The sequence below is a fragment of the Prunus avium genome, chromosome 1 (assembly GCF_965620075.1).
Source record: "Prunus avium chromosome 1, drPruAviu1.hap1.1, whole genome shotgun sequence".
Taxonomy (NCBI): Eukaryota; Viridiplantae; Streptophyta; class Magnoliopsida; order Rosales; family Rosaceae; genus Prunus; species Prunus avium.
This window is the reverse complement of record NC_142284.1, coordinates 20,191,293-20,197,050: the sequence shown is the minus strand read 5'-3', so window position 1 is coordinate 20,197,050 and position 5,758 is coordinate 20,191,293. Positions and strand designations below refer to the sequence as shown.

Sequence of the window (5,758 nt, the reverse complement as noted above, 5' to 3'; positions counted from 1 at the left end):
AGAGTGAAACCAGCAAACAGAAAGAAAGAGAAGACTAATCTCACCTTAAACACGGTTTCAGGTAGATAGACATCTCCAATTGCCTTGAATTTTGGATATGTCATAGCTCGTAAACAGAGGAACACATTTGATGAAGACTACTTCACCAAAAGAGCAGTGGAAAACAGACATGCAAGGCCAAACCCGAGCCTTACACAAAGTACCAGGCTGTGACGAACAACTTGCACTCAAACTGCGTTTGAGGTAGCTAAACTTCTTTGATTGGGCTCAATTTTTGATATGTTCTAGTAGACAAGCAGATGAACAAATCTGAAGAAGGAAATATTTCGTTTTGAGCTGAGGAGAGATGGGTTTCGAAGCAGTCAACAAGACTGACGTGAAGGAGAGTTGGAGCTCTCAGCTTTGAGGAGAATGATGGGAAACTTGTGTTGTGTGAGAGTTATCAATGTCAGACTTGGGAACTATAAGAGGTAGGGGTGAGAGTTATAAAACTGACCAGCAAGGGGAATAATGAATAGGCATGCGTGGGGAGGAAACCAACATAGGAATATCATGCCTCCCTAGTATTTTAATACCACACAAAAACTGGTGCAGCACTTGGGAAAATACAAGTGTAGAGATTTCCCACCAAATCACAAATTCTCTCCACCTATCACAGAATTACACATTCTCTCTCTTTCATTCAATTTCAAGCCTAATTCTAAAACTTATCTCCCAAAATAATCAATAGAACCCCAGAAAAATCACAACTTATTTTCTAAGCACCTCAAAAAATATCAGGGTCTCACACAAGACCACCTCACATTTAAAAAGGAATTTTTTTTTTTTTGGCATGGGCTATAGCTCATACAGCCCATTAGCTGCATTCATCCCTGCTAATACTCGTACCCATACCAGGGAGGGGTCATTATATAATTTTGTTTACCAATGGAGTCAGTAATGTAATATTTGAAAACTAACTTTGAAACAAAACTTATAGGGTTCTGACAAATAAAATAAAAAAATGAAATAGGGATAGGGTTTAGGGTTTTATGTTATTTAACTTCTGCATACCGCCATTTGAAGAGGTGAAGAACAAAAGAAGTCCAGATTAACGAAAAGAAGGATTCGACTCACCTGGGTATGTTTGCATTTTGCACCACTCTTTTGCTTGTCCTCATACTTGATATTTGATAAGACATTAAATCTTCTTCTATCTATTTTTTTTTTCCTGGTTGCTAAAGTTTTTTTAGGGTTTATTCTTTCATAATCAGACCCATTTAGCGGATTCCAAACCAAAACTACCATTTTGGTGGCTCACCGAAATGTTGCTCCTGATAAGCTTTAGGCTAAGCTCTGTTCTCATAGTGTAGAATGATTTTGCTTAAAGTTGTACCTTTTGGGTTTGATTGGAGAGCCTTTTCCCTTTCTTTCTTCGAGGTGTTTCTGATGTTGCATGATAAACATTTTGTTTTGCATCGATTTTGCAATTGTTTCATAATTAGTTTCACATCTACATTATAATAATGCTTGATTATCAATGATGGAATTCGTTGTGCTTGGATTATTTAACTTGGAACGTGGAATGGGAACGGATTCGGAGTTCGTTAATTTCTAGGGTACAAAATTCGAAAGGGTAGACATAATCGGTACAATATTACAGATCGCAATTCGTGTATTATATTAATTTAGAACAATGTATTGTATTGGAACGACGTACTGTATTAATTCGGAATGATGTATTAGTACAATTAACAAAAATTCATTTATTAATATATCATATATTGCACATATGTTAATATATCATCATGTATTAATGTATCATGTATCAATGTATATCATCATGTATTAATATATCATATATTGCACATATGTAGTGTGTTAATGATTAGATGGTATCATTATATCGGAACATGTACTATATATGAATGGACTAATGGACAATGATTAGATGAATCATCCTACACATCTAATCATTCTATCGGAACACCTCTGTTCAATGGGGAACTCCTTTGTTTTCAGCAGCAGATGCTACTGTAGCTGTCTTTTTTTAAATCTCCTTGGTAAACGATGTAGTTTTAGCATAGGCAATTTTTAAAAAATTACTTGGCCAAAATGATGCCGTTTTGAGCCAAGTCAATTATAGAGAAAAAAAAGGGTTTTCCTTCAGCTTTTCCCCCCCACCTCTCAAATCCCACTAGATAATCACCCCAAAAAAGCCCCAAATTTCAATTATTATCTCCTCAAATCGTAACCCCAACCTCCCCTATCCCCACCTGATGTAGTGCCGCCGAGGTGTTGCCGCCGAGGTCGTAGTTATGTTTTTAATTTAATTACTTGTATGATGTATGAAATCAAATTTATAATTACTTGGATTAAATTTATGGTTTACATGTATTAGTTTGATTTATTGGATGAAATTTTTGCTGATTTGTTGATTAGAGGTTTTTGTTTTTACAAAAGATAATGATAGGTTTACCACATTTTTACAAAGAGTAAGCCTAACATTTTCCTCTTACAAATTGAAATAACTCAAAAGCATAAATAGAGAGGAGTGAACATTTACACTAGGACCCCACTTCGTCCATGTTGGTGCCCCATCAGTTGCAGCATTACTTGTAAAGATAAAGGTAATTAAATAAAATAAAACTCTAGTCGATATCGGTTATCATGCAGGCACATGCATGTTCTGAGTTTGTGTGTGAAAAGAGAAGTAAAGCTAGAGGGGTTTCATTAACTACCAAGAGGGTTCTTGTTTCTTTTTTCAATTTCTTTTGCTGTTATTGTTGTTTAAAATACCACCAATAGAATATGATAAACAAGTAACATACAAAGCAAGGAGATGAGCTTGCGATGCTAGTACACCGTCTTATCTCAAACTAGAAAAGTGGCTTGCCACTATATAATGTTGGCTTAAAGGCAGTACATGAATATAGTAATTAAAAGGCGAAATATGCTATTCAAATCACTGGACCAAAAGGCAAACATGGGATCGAGTTGGTACATTTCTGCTTGCCACCAAGCTCTCTTGGGACCCTTCTCTCTTTATGTCAATTTATATGTATACTTCCACAAATAAATAAATAAATATATATATATATAGTCTTCAACTTTACCAATATGTATGTATATGTTTACTTTCTGATTTATACTTCTTTAGCTTTCTCTCTCTCTCTCTCAGCTTAGCTTTCTCTGTGGAGATTAAAAGCAGATTCTCTTGATGAGAGAGAGAGAGTGAAAAAGTTGTTTTTCTTTATGTGTAAATGATAATAAATTAACAAGTACCTAATTTTAGATTCTTTAGGGTTTGGACTAGAACTATAATTCATAAGCATGACGATTAAGTGACATCCATGCCTAATCATCATTATATGTATTATTTCTGAAGTAAATTTATCAGAAATGTCAAATCGGTCGGCTGATACATAATCTTGATTTAAACAAAAGAGGATCAATCACAAAACCAATATGATAAACCATAAATTTATTTTGGTCAACATCGGTTTACTAATTATTCAAATACGAAAAGGGTTTGCTTCTTTGTGTACAAATGAACCAACAAATACAGTGGAAATGAAATGAATTATATGCTTCAATATCCAGTAAATGCATAACAGAGAGAGAATCCCACTCACACTCAGCACTCAGGGATATGAAAGCAGGAAGCAAGCAATATCCAAAAGGAAATTTATACCATCCAGTATGGAACTCAAAAAGAGGACAAGAACAATAAAATAAAACCAACAAAGAAACGAACACAAACTCCCAAGCACAAAGCATAAGAAAAGTAGGACATGATGAAGATGGAAAAGAAAAAGAAAAGGCATATGCATGATATAGTAAGAAAATTAAATATTGAAGAAAAGGGGGAAACTCCATATACGATGCGATCTTCAAATTCCCTTCTCTCTGAATGTAGACTTAGCAATAATGGTGCTAATTAGAAGGTTTCCATATGGAAGCCCATACTACGGGTTCCTCTTTCCATGTTAAATAGACTCCTGTTTGATCAATATCTTCTCCTTGTGGTGGTAGCACCAGCCCCCAGCCGGATCGATACCTCTTTAGCAACGCTTTGACATCATCCACAACGTCGTCACTAAACCCGATTGGCGAAAATGCCTCCTTGAGCCTCTCAGACCATTGGCTTCCTCTCTCCCTTCTCTCACACTCCCCACCACCATTTTTATCATCATGATCATGGTGATCGCAACCCAAAACCCTAACTATGCTTCTTGAGCACTCCCTCTCTAGCATCAACCTTTCATTGCTGGTTGGGAAAAAGCTTTCCTCTAGCATGTCAAAGTATAATGTGTAAAACCTAAGGCACTCTTCAAAGCACTTGACAAAGTCATGGTTTACTGATGAGCTGAAAAGATCTGCTTCTTCTTCAACAACCGTCACAACTCGAGGCCTTAGCGATTGAAACATTCGGATCACAGCCCCTCTTTCTTCAACTTCAATTCTTCTTAAGGCCCCAATGCAGTTCACAGCAATAGCCTCATCCTCCTGAACACCTAGATCCTCTTTTGTGAGCTCTCCCAAATTATTTAGCCCACTGATCACATTAATCTCAAAGGGAACTCCCATTAACCTAGCAAACTTCTCCATTCTTTGGCCTATTTCCTTCATCACCGACTTGACTATGTTCGCTGTTACCACGACCGTGAGCTTTAAATGTGGCGTCTCATCATTTCTTGTGGCCAAAGCTTCTAGCAAAGTAGGCCATTGGGTGCAAAGGGTATTGCTTATATCAATTATGTGAAGTTTGGTCTCTCCATCCAAGGCTTCTAATATGGCACCGTTTGAAGCCACATGACCAAAAGTAGTCCATGGGCTTACCTCTTGGAACTTTAGTATTAACTTCCTGGCTGAATCAAAGGAGTGGCTCTTTTCAGCTACAGAGGTTAGGGTTTTGTAGCATCGGAGACCGGAGTCTGTGGCCTTGCAAAAGAGAGCTTGCAGAAAATAAGAGGCTAGCTTCTGCTCACAATCCCCATAAGGAGAAGCCAGCTCATTCAACATCCATAGAAGGTGATTGATTTTAGAAGAGTCTTTCTCTGAGACTGCCCTTGCACACTCCATAAGAAGCCTAGATGCCCATTTCGTGCCGGCCGGGCAAGGCTCGCTGGACCCCGATGAACGGCTTGTTGATGTGTGACTATTCTGGGGCTGGTTGGTGCTTTGCATGTCTATGGCTGCCAGACCATTGATCTTGATCTGGTTGGAGTACTGCTGCAGAAAGTTTGCTTCTTTATTGGTAGAGAAAAGAGTGATGTCCATGGCTTACTTTAATTACTTTTGAAGCAGCAAAGCCCCTTTGGTGCTGAGACTGTGAACCACCTAATTTGCAGACCTCTACCTCTATCTCATCTGAACTCAGAATTGGCCAGGATATAGAAAGCAATACCATTATATTACAAGTCTTTTTCATCCTAATTAATTAATTATTTAATTAATTTAATTTAATTATTATATGTGGCTTGGCTTCGACAAGTATATTTTAAAATCTGAGAGTATAGTATACATAATTTTTTAAGTTGGGCCATATTTTTAGCAGCAATAGTAACAATGGGCAAGTACATGACATTTGAAATTTCAACAAACTATATATGCCCATCTGAAGAATAGACAACCATATATAATGTTTGGTAAAAAAAGGTTAAAACACCTGGCAAGTATATATATCATGTTCAAAATGGGGACTTAGTCCAAATGGCACAACTCTTTTTTTACTACGCATGGCGGCTGCAAATGACCAAAGCAATAAAAATTGAAA

The 5,758-nt window shown here is 37.1% G+C and overlaps 1 pseudogene; it reads right to left on the bottom strand.

Moving 5' to 3' along the window:
* Window positions 1-3,652: 3,652 nt before the first annotated feature.
* On the bottom strand, window positions 3,653-5,382 carry LOC110766463 (protein SHORT-ROOT pseudogene; annotated as a pseudogene).
* Window positions 5,383-5,758: the final 376 nt, after the last annotated feature.